Source organism: Macaca fascicularis, chromosome 1, assembly GCF_037993035.2.
Source record: "Macaca fascicularis isolate 582-1 chromosome 1, T2T-MFA8v1.1".
NCBI classification, from domain to species: Eukaryota; Metazoa; Chordata; class Mammalia; order Primates; family Cercopithecidae; genus Macaca; species Macaca fascicularis.
This window is the reverse complement of record NC_088375.1, coordinates 203020093-203035635: the sequence shown is the minus strand read 5'-3', so window position 1 is coordinate 203035635 and position 15543 is coordinate 203020093.

The following is a 15543-nucleotide window of genomic DNA, read 5'->3' as shown; positions in this document are numbered from 1 at the left end:
AGAAGTAGGATCAGCCTATCCTGTCATAAGAAGTATCTCAATCTGGACACAGTGGCTCCCACCTGTAATCCCAGCACTTCAAGAGGCTGAGGTGGGAGGATCACTTGAGCCCACGAGTTTGAGACCAGCCTGGGCAATTTGGCAAAACCCGGTCTCTACAAAAAATACAAAACTTAGCTGGGCATGGTGGCAGGTGCCTATAGTTGTAGCTATTCAGAGGGGCTGAGCTGGGAGGATCACTTGAGCCCAGGAGGTCAAGGCTGCCGTGAACCAAGATTGCACTACTGCACTCCAGCCTGGGGGACAGAGTGAGACCCCATCTCAAAAAAAAAGAAAAAAAAAGTATTTTAGGGCCGGGCGCGGTGGCTCAAGCCTGTAATCCCAGCACTTTGGGAGGTCGAGACGGGCGGATCACGAGGTCAGGAGATTGAGACCATCCTGGATAACACGGTGAAACCCCGTCTCTACTAAAAAATACAAAAAACTAGCCGGGCAAGGTGGCAGGCGCCTGTAGTCCCAGATACTCGGGAGGCTGAGGCAGGAGAATGGTGTAAACCCGGGAGGCGGAGCTTGCAGTGAGCTGAGATCCAGCCACTGCACTCCAGCCTGGGCAACAGAGCGAGACTCCGTCTCAAAAAAAAAAAAAGGTATTTTAGAGTAAAAAGTGCCCTAGTGAGCTTGGCACAGATAGTAAACTGCTATCCCAAGAAATGCAGACCAATCATGTTGATAAGGTATCCATTTTATACACATCCCCCCTAGAGCTTAGGGACAAGCCTAGTGAGTCAGCTTATTGGATCACACAATCAACTGACTGGTCCCAAGCTTTGAAAAATTTGATTTTCCAAAAGTTAATTTAAAAAAACTTAAAGAAAGGCCAGGCTCGGTGGCTCATGCCTGTAACCCCAGCACCTTGGAGGCCGAGGCAGGCGGATCACAAGGTCAGGAGATTGAGACCATCCTGGCTAACACGGTGAAACCCCATCTCTACTAAAAATACAAAAATTAGCCGGGCATGGTAGCAGGTGCCTGTAGTCCCAGCTACTCAGGAGGCTGAGCCAGGAGAATGGCGTGAATCTGGGAGGCAGAGCTTGCAGTGAGCTGAGATTGCACCACTGCACTCCAGCCTGGGCAACAGAGCGAGACTCCGTCTCAAAAAAAAAAAAAAGTTAAAGTAGGCCTCAAGTCTCTTTACTACACTCTATTCCTGGGCTGTGGCCTCACTGATGATAGCATGTAAGTGGTCTCAGGCAGTTTTCCGGGTAGTCCTGTTCCGATACTCAGAGACTAAAAACATCTTGATTTTTCCCTCGTTTGTTCCTTTTCACCTAGGTAGGAAGTGAGCACGGTGGCTCACACCTGAAATCCCAGCACTCTGGGAGGCCAAGGCAGGTGGATCGTTTGAGGTCAGGAGTTTGAGACCAGTCTGGCCAACATGGTGAAACCCCATCTCTACTAAAAATACAAAAATTAGCCAGACATGGTGGTGCACACCTGTAGTCCTAGCTACTCGGTAGGACCAATATGCTCTCCTTTTTTTTTTTTTTTTTTTTTTGAGACGGAGTCTCGCTCTGTCGCCCAGGCTGGAGCGCAAGTGGCCGGATCTCAGCTCACTGCAAGCTCCGCCTCCCGGGTTTACGCCATTCTCCTGCCTCAGCCTCCCGAGTAGCTGGGACTACAGGAGCCTGCCACCTCGCCTGGCTATTTTTTTTTTTTTTTTTTTTTAAGTAGAGATGGGGTTTCACCGTGTTAGCCAGGATGGTCTCGATCTCCTGACCTCGTGATCCGCCCGTCTCAGCCTCCCAAAGTGCTGGGATTACAGGCTTGAGCCAACACACCCGGCCTCTCCTTTTTATCAACACTGAGTGTAGTATCAGGTTCAAAGTTTCAGCTCAGCAGTTGATTGTTAAGACTAACTTGAGATTAGGGAGAAAGGCAGGTGAGAGTTGGGCAGGCCCAACCATGAACCATGTCATTCCGCTGCTGAGAAACCTTTGAATGCCTTTCCTATGCAAACTTAAGAGGCTTATAAGAATAAAATAGGCCAGGCACAGTGGATGGCCAGGTGCAGTGGCTCACGTCTGTAATCCCAGCATTTTGGGAGGCTGAGGCAGGCAGATCACCTGAGATCAGGAGTCCGAGACCAGCCTGGCCAACATGGCAAAACCCTGTCTCTACTAAAATACAAAACTTAGCTGGGCGTGGTGGTGGGTGCCTGTAATCTCAGCTATTTGGGAGGCTGAGGCAGGAGAATCACTTGAACCCAGGAGGTGGAGGTTGCAGGGAGCCGAGATCACGCCATTGCACTCCAGCCTGGATGACAAGAGCCAAACTCTGTCTCAAAAAATAAAAAATAATAAAATAAACTTAGACTGATCTCTTTTTTAACAGGATATAAACCTCTAAGATCCAGCCAGGCTGAACTACAGGTAGGTTCTCAAACAACCAAGTTCTCTCTCCCCTCTACACCCTCTCATGTGCCCGGGTTGCACTTCTCCAGTCCTTTACCTGACTAACACCTGAGGTCCATTAAGTTCAGCCTAGATGACACCTCCTCCAGGAAGCATTCCTTAACCTGAGACTGGGTTAGGTGATCCTCCTCTGTACTCCTATAACACCTTGTATTTAATCTTATTCTTATAATTTTACCCACACTGATCTGCAATTGCCAACTTACTTATCTGTGTTCCCCCCTCCCCGTCATCAGCATCCTGAGGATAGGAACCCACATCTTACTCACCATCATATCCTTAGCCTCTAGCATACTTCTGGCACATAGTAAATGCTCAATAAGTAAATACTTGTTGCATATTTACTGTAGTAGTCTCCTAATTGGTCCTCATGCTTTCGTTTTTCTCCCAATTTCTAGACAACAGCCAGAGAAAGCTCAGCACAGCTTACATGGCCATGCAGCATTCTGACCCTACCTACCACACCCACCTCAATTCTACTTGCTTATGCTCAGTGACTTCTCCAGCCATATGGCCTTTCTTTTTTTCTTAGAATTCACTAAACCAGTACCTGCCTCAGGGCAGCTGCACTTGCTGCACCTTTTGTCCAGAGAGCTCTTCCCCTAGTACGTGCCATGGCTGGCTTCTTCTCCCCCATCAGGAACCCCTGAGAGAGACCTTCCCAGACCATCCTGCTTAAAGTAGCAACCCCATCCCTTCTCAGTCACGCTACCACAGTATCTTATCGTGTTTTTTTTTTTTTTTTTTTTTTTTGAAATGGAGTCTTGTTCTGTCTCCCAAGCTGGAGTGCAGTGGCTCGATCTCAGCTCACTGCAACCTCGCCTCCCGGGTTCAAGCAATTCTCCTGTCTCAGCCTCCTGAGGAGCCGGGATTATAGGCACACACCACCGCGCCCGGCTAAATTTTGTATTTGTAGTAGAGATGGGGTTTCACCATGTTGGCCAGGCTGGTCTCGAACTCCTGACCTTGGGTGATCTGCCTGCCTCGGTCTCCCAAAGTGCTGGGATTATAGGTATGGGCCACTCTGCCCGGCCATTTTATCATCTTTCTAGAAATTATTTCTACCCTGTGTACTTGGTGTTTATCTGTCTCCCCTACGCAGAAAGCAGCACAAAAGCAGGAACCCTGTCTATCTTGTTTACTGCTTACCCCACACCCAGTACAATGGCTGGCAACTATTAGGTAGATATATAATAAATATTCATTGGATGAATGAATGCATGCATGCCTCATGAATGGAACAAATGCTGCCCTTGAAATAGTCACATTGGGCGCTGTGTCTATCCTTGCTCTGACAGTGCCATATTGCTCAAAGGTATTTTGGGACCTCATCTTTTAGAACTGACTTCAGGATCACTTCAAAAGTTACACAAGCTCTTAGACAAGATGGCATGAAGAAAAAAAGTTACAGAAAAAAATCAGATTCACAGCTGGGAATGGTGGCTCACATCTGTAATCCCAGCACTTTGGGAGGCTGAGGCAGAGGGTCGCTTGAGCCCAGGAGTTAAAGATTAGCCTGGTCACGGCAGTGAAACCCCATCTCTACAAAAGAAACAAATTTAAATTAACTGGGCATGATGGTACGTGCCTGTTGTCCCAGCTACTGGGGAGGCTGAAGCAGGAGGATTGCTTGAGCTCAGGAGTTTGGGGCTGTGAGCCATGATTGTGCCACTGTACTCAGCCCGGGCAACAGAGTGAGACCTTGTCTCAAAAATAAAAAATAAATAAAATGTGTCACCTGTGTCAATATTCTGAAGAATACATTTTAGGCTCTATAGGGAATTTGCAAAGAGAAATTCAGGCACCTCTCATTCCGATGTGTAAGTTCTCCAGTGTTATGTTACTTCTAAAAGATCATCTTGTTTTACAGTGAAACTTTTTTATTTTTTTTCTGAGACAGTCTCACTCTGTTGCCCAGGCTGGAATGTAGTGGTGTGATCTTGGCTCACTGCAACTGCCACCTCCTGGGCTTAATTGATTCCCCTGCCCTGGCCTCCCTAGTTGCTGGGATTACAGGTGCACGCCACCATGCCCAACTAATTTTTGTATTTTTAGTAGAGACGGGCTTTCACCATGTTGTTCAGGCTGGTCTCGAACTCTTGACCTCGGGTGATCTGCCTGCCTTGGCTTCCCAAAGTGCTGGGATTACAGGCGTGAGCCACCATGCCTGGCCCACAGTGAAACTTTATACACTAAGAACAGTGTTTTCACTTTTGGACTGCTTTCTCATTTTAGTGATTTTTGAAACAGTTCCATTGTGAATAATTCAATGTGTAGGAAATAAAACAACACAATGGTATTTAGGTTAGAAGGCATGTCAGGGTCTAAATAATTGCTTCCTTCTCTCCTACAAGAATCACTCCAGCCTGACAACTTTGCTATTCCTCAAGCATCTCACAGATTCTCACCAGTTTGTGCCCCTCTTTCTGTTCTTTCCTCTGACAGAATAGACCTTCTATCCTTTACCCCAGTCCCTAGCAAAATTGTATTCTTCCTTCTAGGCCCTGCTCAAATATTTGCCTTCCAGAATTCCCACCCCATGTAAACTTCCTTCAGAATTAATTCCCTTATTTGCTGGGCATGGTGGCTCACGCCTGTAATTCCAACACTTTGAGAGGCCAAAGCGGGTGGATCACTTGAGGTCAGGAGTTCAAGACCAGCCTGGCCAACATGGCAAAACCTTGTCTCTCCTAAAAATACAAAACTTAGCCAGGCGTGGTGGCGCACGCCTGTAATCCCAGCTACTTGGGTGACTGAGGTATGATAATCACCTGAACCTGGGAAGTTAAGGTTGCGGTGAGCTGAGATCATACCACTGCACTCCAGCCTGGGCAACAGAGAGAGACTGTCTCAAAAAAAAAAAGAAAAAAAAAAGAATTAATTCCATCATCCCCTTACTTCCCACACCACCTAGTATAAGCACCATGAGGCCATGAGGGCAGGTGCAATGTCTGTCTTCTTCATGACTATGTCCCCAGGACTGAGCACAGTGTCTGGCATATGGTACATGTTCAAAATATATTTGTCGAATGAATGAATGCTTCTCCATTCTATTATCTTGCATATATTATTTAGGTGTTTTGTTTTTTTTTTTTTTTTTGAGACAGAGTCTCACTCTGTCACCCAGGCTGGAGTGCAGTGGTATGATCTCAGCTCACTGCAACCTCCAGGTCCCAGGTTCAAGCAATTCTCCTGTCTCAGCCTCCTGAGTAGCCGGGCATACAGTGCCTGCCACCATGCCCAGCTAATTTTTTTTTTTTTTTTTTTTTTTTTTTGAGACGGAGTCTCGCTCTGTCACCCGGGCTGGAGTGCAGTGGCCGGATCTCAGCTCACTGCAAGCTCCGCCTCCCAGGTTTACGCCATTCTCCTGCCTCAGCCTCCGGAGTAGCTGGGACTACAGGCGCCTGCCACCTCGCCTGGCTAGTTTTTTGTATTTTTTAGTAGAGACGGGGTTTCACGGTGTTCGCCAGGATGGTCTCGATCTCCTGACCTCGTGATCCGCCCGTCTCGGCCTCCCAAAGTGCTGGGATTACAGGCTTGAGCCACCACGCCCGGCCCATGCCCAGCTAATTTTTGTATTTTTAGTAGAGACGGGGTTTCACCATATTGGTCAGGCTGGTCTCAAACTCCTGACCTCAGGTGATCCACCCACCTCGGCCTCCCAAAGTGCTAGGATTACAGGTGTGAACCACCGCACCCAGCCTATTATTTAGTTCTTTAAATGTCTTCCTTTCCCTCAAGACTGCCAATTTCTTCTATAGTGAGGTCCACAGCTTTATTCATCTTTTATCTCTCTGAGTCATAAAGAAGACAGAGGTGAGCCTGGGCCCAGAAGGTGGCATTTATTTTGCTAAAATTCCAAAGCTTGCTCTCAGCTCAACTAGCATCACAGCAAATTCCTTTGCTTTTATATTATCTTTGACCCCAAACTAAGCTTCTGACGTGAAAGGGTGGCCCTAAGTTCTGAATATTATCCGCCTCCCCGACCCCAGGCCTGAGCCTAACTGAGCCCAAATGTAGTGCCCCTTGGGTTTACATATCTCCAAATTGAGGGTGAACTCCCTTCTCTCCCTGGGCTCCTCTGACTGCCCTTGCAGTCTCGTCTCCCATTCCACCACCGGAATGATCTAGGACAGGATCACTATCTCAATCAAACGCTTAAAGAGGCAGGCTGGTAGCATAAACACCTGGGAAGTTAGAGGTAGTGCCATCTAAAGGCAGAAGCTAGTTATTGCTTGGAGGAGTATGAGCCCAGAGCTCCTGTACGTCCCTAGAACATCTGATGTTTCAAGAAAAACTAGAAATCCAGAGCTTTAAAAAATGTGAAATCTCCCCATGTTTAAGCATTGGCAACTAATTCAATTTTTTCAATTAGGTAGGCCTAATTTTATTTTATTTTTTGAGACAGAGTCTCACTGTGTCACCCAGGCTGGAGTACGATGGCACAATCTTGGCTCACTGCAACCTCTGCCTCCCAGGTTCAAGCAATTCTCTGCCTCAGCCTCCCAATTAGCTGGCATTACAGGTGCCTGCCACCACGCCCGGCTAATTTTTGGATTTTTTTATTAGAGATGGGGTTTCACCATCTTGGCCAGGCTGGTCTTGAACTCCTGACTTTGTGATCTACCCACCTTGGCCTCCCAAAGTGCTGGATTACAGGCGTGAGCCACTGCACCCAGCCTAGATAGGCCTAATTTTAAAACATATGCACAGGCTAAATCTAACCTGTGAGCTGTGGTGTTCTTCACTCCTTTCAGCCTCTGATCACGTTATCTCACTGTTCTCCACTGGCACTCTATTTCCTTATCTAAGCATCAAGATTCAGACTACCTTTTGGCCTTATCTCCTGCCATCTTCCATGAGCCCCTCCCGACTCACCCAAATCTAGATCATATACTGCAACTTGCCATTCCAGGGACCCACACCAAATTTTGTAATGTTTTGTTGTCTTTGCACGTGCTGTTCCTATTGATATTCATTGAGTCAACAAATATTTACTGATTAGCCAATCCAGCCCAGCACTGTGCTGGGGACATAACCTGAAACACCAGAAACAAAGTTCCTGCTCTCATAGAGCTTACATTTGAGTTGTAGAGATGGAGGTTACTCAAATAATCACAAAGAGGTAAATTCTTGTTGGGTTTTTTTTTTTTTTTTTTTTTTTTTTTTTGAGACGGGGTCTCACTCTGTCACCCAGGATGGAGTACAATAGCATGATCTCGGCTCACTGCAACCTCTACCTCCTGGGCTCAAGCAATCCTCCCACCTCAGCAAGTAGCTGGTACCACAGGCTCACATCACTACCCCCAGAGAATTTTTTTGTTTGTTTGTTTTGTTTTGGTAGAGACAGGGTTTCGCCATGTTGCCCAGGCTGGTCTCAAACTCCTGAGCTCAAGTGATCCACCCACTTTGGCCTCCCAAAATGCTGGGATTACAGGCATGAGCCACCACATCCAGTCCCAAAGAGGTAAATTTAAAAGGTGCTGTTTTAGGAAAGAGCCATGAAAGCAGGTAACAAAGGGAACTAAGCCGACCTGCACTAGGGTGCCTGGACACCTTCCCTGAAGAAGTGGCAATTGACTACATCTGAAGAATATATAGGAATTACAGTAGCTAAAGAAAAGAGGAGGAGCTAAAGAAAGAAAAGACGAGGGACTAGACTGGAGTAAGGGGGACAGTGATTGGAGTTTTAGGCTAAGGAACCAGAATGGGTGTGGTCGAGAGGAAGCAGGAGTCTGGCTTATTTGAGGAACTGAAAAAGGCCAGGGCTGCTAAGCACAGGAACCAGGCAGGAGAATGGCATGAGATGAGGTAAGAAAGCCAGGTGTAGCTGGGCACAGTGGCACCTGTAGTCTCAGCTACTTGGGATGCTGAGGAAGGAGGATCATTTGAGGCCAGGAGTTGGAGACGGCAGTGAGCTATGATGGCGCCACTGCATTCCAGCCTGGGCAACACAGTGAGACTCGATCTCTATAAAAAAAAAAAAAGAAAAGAAAGAAAAGAGGCCGGGCGTGGTGGCTTACGCCTGTAATCCCAGCACTTTGGGAGGCTGAGGTGGACGGATCACCTGAGGTCAGGAGTTCGAGACCAGCCTGACCAATATGGAGAAACCCTGTCTTTACTAAAAATACAAAATTGGCCGGGCATGGTGGCACATGTCTATAATCCCAGCTACTAGGGAGGCTGAGGCAGGAGAATCGCTTGAATCTGGGAGGCAGAGGTTGCGGTGAGCCGAGATTGTGCCATTGCACTCCAGCCTGGGCAACAAGAGTGAAACTCCATCTCAAAAAAAGAAAAGAGAAAAGAAAAGAAAAAAAAGAAGAGTCAGGCATGCAGGTAGGGGCAGGTCAAACATGTTAACAGGACTCAGGTCTTTATCCTAAAGGCAATAGGAAAAATATTATTCTGGCTTCTGGGTTGAAAATAGAAAAGGAGAAAAGGAGTGGAAGTAGGGGACCAGGTCAGAGGTGGCAGAAGTTCAAGACAGGCATTATGGCACTTCAGATGGAGGCAGAGGCAGGGGAAACAGAGAAATGTGGATGGGATTTTCAGTATTTATGAGGTAAGCAACAAAGGACTTAAGAATGGTTTGTATGTGGTGGGGGTAGAGCGATGAGGCAGAGGAGGGAAGTCAGAACAAGTCTCAGATATCCAGCGTGTGTAGTGAGTTAGGGATGCTGTTCCCTAAGATACAGACACTGAGAAGGAGCAGGTCAGTGGCGAAGGCAAAGGGTAGAGTGTGAATTTGTTTATTTATTTATGTATTTTGAGACGGTCTTTCTCTGTCGCCCAAGCTGGAGTGCAGTGGCGCTATTTCGGCTCACTGCAACCTCCACCTCCCAGGTTCAAACGATTCTCCTGCCTCAGCATCCTGAGTAGCTGGGATTAAAGGCAGGTGCCACTACACCTGGCTAATTTTTGTATTTTTAGTAGAGACGGGGTTTTGCGATGTTGGCCAGGCTCGACTCAAATTTCTGACCTCAGCTGATCCACCCGCCTCAGCCCCCGCCCAAAGTGCTGAGATCACAGGCATGAGCCACTGTGCCCAGCCTATTTACTTATTTATTTTTGAAATAGAGTTTTGTTCTTGTTGCCCAGGCTGGAGGGCAATGACACGATCTTGGCTCACTGCAACCTCCACCTCCCAGGTTCAAGCAATTCTCCTGCCTCAGCCTCCCAAATAGCTGGGATTACAGGTGCCCGCCACCATGCCTGGGTAATTTTTATTTATTATTATTATTTATTATTTATTATTATTATTTTAAATGGAGTCTCATTCTGTTGCCCAGGCTGGAGTGCAATGATGCAATCTTGGCTCACTGCAACCTCCACCTCTTGGGTTCAAGCGATTCTCCTGCCTTAGCCTCCCGAGTAACTGGGACTACTGGCGCCCACCACCACACCTGGCTAATTTTTGTATTTTTGGCAGATATGGGGTTTCAATATGTTGGCCAGGCTGGTCTAAAAACTCCTGACCTCAGGTGATCTGCTTGCCTTGGCCTTCCAAAGTGCTGGGATTGCAGACGTGACCCACTGCACCTGGCAAGCAGCTCACTTTCTGGTTAGCAGGACAGGCAGAAAAAAAAAAAAAAAAAAGACGATTATAATCCAAACATCACACAAGCCTCAGCAGTCTGTGGATTCAAACAAAGCTACATGAATGCTAATCATCCCAAGTTCCTGTTCTTGCCCCAGCAAAGTCTCCTCCAAGTATTTCTGGGATTTCTCTAGGGACTTTTCACACAAGGCTGTCACTGGTCACATCAGCCTTGCTCTGATCCCTTCTACCTCTACCAAAGGTGCCTACTGTGGGAAAGCCTGATGACCCTGTGGGCAGGACTCAGACTATTATGAGGCTGGCAAAGGGCAAGCCTCAAAGTGAACGACTCCTTCAGTTCTGCTGGCCCTGTGTTCTCTCTCTCTCTGTGCTGGAGCAGGCTGGAGAGAGGAAAAGTTCAATGAAAGAGCTGGGTCCAGAGCAGCACTGCTAATGCCTGCAGTTTGGGTTCTACTGGGGACATGTCGAGTTTGAGGAGCCTCTGAGATATCCAAATGAGGATGTTAGGGATGCAATTGGCTTTCTGGATTTGGAATTCAGAAGTTTGAGTTAGAGATCTGAATTCCAGAGCTGTAAACATGGAGGAGGGAGTACCAGCACAGGACCAAGCTTTGCTGAATTCCCAACATTTAAATGCCCTGGCCCTCTCTCCACCTGGCCACTTCCCAAATACCCAGCTTTCCTACCTCATCTGGGCAGTTGGTCAGTCACTCCCTCCTGTGCATGCCCATGTGTGTCTGCAGCCTTCTGTTACAACACCTTTCATTCTACATGGCAACTTGATTTACATATTTGTCTCCTTGAGAGTAGGGACTTTCTCTTAATGTTGAATTTTGGTCTCCCCATCTCCTTCCCCTTCCCTCCACATATGTGGTGCCAAGTGGTGTTTAAAACTGAACAAATGAACTACACTTTTTTTTTTTGAGACAGAGTATTGCTGTGTCACCCAGGCTGGAACGCAACGGTGTGATCTCGGCTCACTGCAATCTCCACCTCGTGTGTTCAAGCAATTCTCTGCCTCAGCCTCCTGAGTAGCTGGGATTACAGACACCCGTCACCACGCCTGACTAATATTTTGTATTTTTAGTAGAGACAGGGTTTTACCATCTTGGCTAGCCTGCTCTTGAACTCCTGACCTTGTGATCCACCCACCTCAGCCTCCCAAAGTGCTGGGATCACAGGCGTGAGCCACCGTGCCGCCTGAACTACACTCTTGGAAGAGAAACTCTCCTGCCCAGGACTGGGGCCTTTTGTCTCCTGGGAACTGGCTGTGATGCAGGAGAGGTAGATGGGGCCTGCAGATCTCCCACCTGCTGAGATCACACAGTTCAGGAGCTCTAGGCAAATTTCAATCCTTTCAGTCATTCCCTTAGTGAGTCATGTGAAAGTGAAAGTCTGCAGTAGGGTACTCAATAAATGTGTGTGGTGATCATAACAATGACCAATATTGCTTATGAAGTACCTACTAATTGCCAGCCTCTGTGCTAAGTGCTTTATAGACACTATCGCCATTAACCCTAACAGCCCTGGGGCAGACATTGTTATCTCCGCTGTTTTTGTTTGTTTGTTTGTTTGTTTTGAGATAGAGTCTTGCTCTGTCACCCAGACTGGAGTGCAGTGGTGAGATCTCGGCTCACTGCAACCTCCGCCTCCGCCTCCAATTCTCCTGCCTCAGGCTCCCCAGTAGCTGGGATTACAGGTGCGTGCCACCATGCCCGGCTAATTTTTTTACTTCTAGTAGAGATGGGGTTTCACCATGTTGGCCAAGCTGGTCTCGAACTCCTGACCTTGTGATCCACCTGCCTTGGCCTCCCAAAGTGATGGGATTACAGGTGTGAGCCACCGTGCCCAGCCATCTCTGTTTCATCAAGGAGAGGGAAAAGGAGTCTGAGCTAGTGTGATAGTTAATTTAGGTGTCAACTTCACTGGATTAAGGTATACCCAGAGAACTGATAAAGCATGATTTCTGGGTGTGTCTGTGAGTGTGTTCCCAGAGGAGAGTGGCCTGTGAGTGGACTGAGTGGTACAGATCCACCCTCCATGTGGGCGGGCACCAGCTAATTGGCTAGGGCCCAGAATGAACACAAAAGGCAAAGAAGGGATTTCCTGTCTCTCTTCCTGGAGCTAGGACACTCTTCTTCTCCCGTCCCTGGACATTAGTTCTCCATGCTCTTCAGCCCTTGGACTCCAGGACTTACACCAGCAGCCCCTGGGTTCTCAGGCCTTCACCCTCTGAGAATCGCACCACTGGCTTCCTTGGTTCTGAGGATCTCAGATTTGGACCGAGCCACATGACCGGCCTTCCAGGGTCTCCAGCTTGCAGAAAGCCTCCAATGGGACTTTTCAGCCTTCATAATCATGTGAACCAATTGTCCTCACAAGTCCCCTCTCAAATGTCTATATCTATCTATATACCGTGTTTATTCTCTCTAAAGAATCCTGACTAATGTAGCAAAGCAAAACACTGTGCACAATCACCCAGTAGGTAAGAGGCAGAGCTACCAACCTCCATCTGAACCATTATGCACTGCTGCTGTACCCTATACCATAGTAACTGGATTAAGGGTAGAAGAAACTTTCTCTTTTTGGAACCTCCTCCTCCCCCGAAAACAAGCCTAGCTATACTCAGTGAAAATGATACAGATCAGAAAGTAGGACTTTCAGATCCACAGCCAACATAAAGCACCCACAAATCTTCATCAGGCACTAAAGGGCATAATAATGATTACTTCTGCTTATAAGCCTTACCATCAGGAGGTTTACACTGGTATTTGTTAATATTCATAACAAGCCTTCAAGGTAGATGTCATTAGCCCACTTTATAAAAGAGGAAACTAAGTTTCAGAGGTCTTCCGAATGATATACAGTGAGGACAAGGCATTGCCGGGTTCTTTGAATTTGCCCCACTCCAACCTCAGTCTTTTCACATGGCTGCTACCTTTCAGGTGGACCTAGGGCAGCATACTGTGGTCAACACAAAATAAACTCCAGACTTCTAGGCTTTCAGGGCAGAAATTACTCTTCCTAATGCCCCGAGAAGGACCCCAAAACAGAAGGCTGCTGCATCACTTAGTGGGTACATACACTGCAACCTCAACCACTCAGGGCCTGAGATTACCTTTAGGGTTCTCACCTGGAAGAAGAGCCCATCTCTCCCGCTCAGCCTACTCTCAGGGAAAGCAACTAAAGATGTGGCAAGCACCCAGAAAGACTGAGGGTTATTTTTTTGTTCTGTTTCCAGTGTTTTTAAAATTGTATATAGTTATGGCTACAACATGTTTTGCTATGCATATGCAGTAACTGTTTATTCTAGTCTAGAAAGGCCATAGATACCACTACTCAGCTCCTTCTCAGACATACCTTTATCAAAGTTTTATTAGACTCAGCCCAAGGGATCTCTATTTGGGCATCTCATTACAGGGCAAGGATGCTTCAGCCATTTGTACCACCACCACTCAAGCAGGATCTTCAAGGGTGGCAGTGGAAATGAGCTGCAAGGGAACTATAAATTCTCCTTGCCCCTTCCCCACTCTTCACGCAGTTGCTCTCTCAATCCACCTATTCCTTCAAGTCTGACACTGGATTACTCCCATTCCCTGAACACATTTCCCACATTCTCATCTCTGCTCATTTATTCCACTTCTCTTCGCCTGGAACTTATTCTCCCTTGGCCAAAATCTATCTTCTGCATTGAACTCCAACAGCACTTAATTTTTTCGCTTCTTTTTTTCTTTTTGACACTGAGTCACTCTGTTGCCCAGGCTGGAGTGCAATGTGGCACGATCTCGGCTCACTGCAACCTTCACCTCCCAGGTTCAAGCGATTCTCCTGCCTCACCCTCCCAAGTAGCTGGGATTACAGGCGCATGCCACTGCGTTCGGCTTTTTTGTGTTTTTAGTAGAGATGGGGTTTCACTGTATTGACTAAGCTGGTCTTGAACTCCTGACCTCAGGTGATCCACACACTTCGGCCTCCCAAAGTGCTGGGATTACAGGAGTGGGCCACTGCACTGGCCCTTTTTTTTTTTTTTTTTTTTTTTGAGACAAGGTCTCACTCTGTCATCCAGGCTGAGTGCAGTGGGGGCAGTAGTGGCTCACTGCAGCCTCAATCTCCCAGGCTCAAGCAGCAATCTTCCCACCTCAGTCTCTCAAGTAGCTGGGACAACGGGTGCCTGCCACCACACCCAGCTAATTTATTTATTATTTGTAAAGATGAGGTCTCACTATGTTGCCCAGCCTGGTCTCGAACTCCTGGATGCAAGAGATCCTCCTGCCTTGGGATTACAGGCATGAGCCACTGCACCTGGCCTGCACTTAATTTTCAACTATCTTTTTGACATTCATCACATTTCATTCATTACAAGCACTCAAAAATATTTTTTTTCCTACTTGACTGAGGACAAGAGTCACTTCTTGGAACCTCAAAGTAAATGTATATATACTTTTTTTTTTTTTTTTTTTGTGAGGAGGAGTCTCCCTCTGTCACCCAGGCTGGAGTGCAGTAGTGTGATCTCGGCTCACTGCAGCCTCCGCCTCCCGGGTTCAAGCGATTCTCCTGCCTCAGCCTCCCGAGTAGCTGGGATTACAGGCGCCCGCCACCACCCCCGGCTAGTTTCTGCATTTTTAGTAGAGGCAGGGTTTTGCCATGTTGGTCACGCTGGTCTCGAACTCCTCACTTCAGGTGATCCGCCCACCTCAGCCTCCCAAAGTGCTTGGATTACAGACATGAGCCACCGCAGCCGGCCTATATTTTATATTACATATATATAATTTATGTGGATATGTGTGTTTTGTTTTCATTTCTGTGGGTGACTTGGTAAATCCCCTCCCTTAACCCAAGAAGGCCTTTAGGTTCTCTAGTTAAAGGGTTCTAAGTTTCACATCCAAAAATCAACAGTTTCCAGGCACTCAGAAGACAATTTCCGAAGAAACTTTTTTTCCTTGTTTTTTTTGTTTGTTTTTTGGTTTTTTGAACGGAGTCTCGCTCTGTTGCCCAGGTTGGAGTGCAGTGGCGCGATCTCGGCTCACTGCTGCCTCCGCCTCCCTGGTTCGAGCAATTCTCCTGCCTCAGCCTCCCAAGTAACTGGGATTACAGGCACGCACCATCACACCCCGTTAATTTTTATATTTTTAGTAGAGACGGGGTTTCACCATGTTGGCCAGGCTGGTCTCCACCTGGCCTCAGGTGATTCGCCCACCTCGGCCTCCCAAAGTGCTGAGATCACAGGCGTGAGCCACCGAACCCGGTGGAAACTTTTTTATTGTTAGAGATGAGGTCTCATTACATTGTCCAGACTGCTCTCGAACTCCTAGCCTCAAGTAATCCTCCCATCTAGGCCTCCCAAAGTGCTGGGATTACAGGCATAAGCCACCGCACGAGGCCCCAAAGACTTTTGAAAAGTGTGGGCTCATTAGGAGAACTGATCCAGAAGAAAAAGAGATGGGAGTGAGTGCTTTAAATGGAAGAAGAAAAAAATCTGTGGAGGGAACGAAAAGTTAGAGACAGCACTAAGCT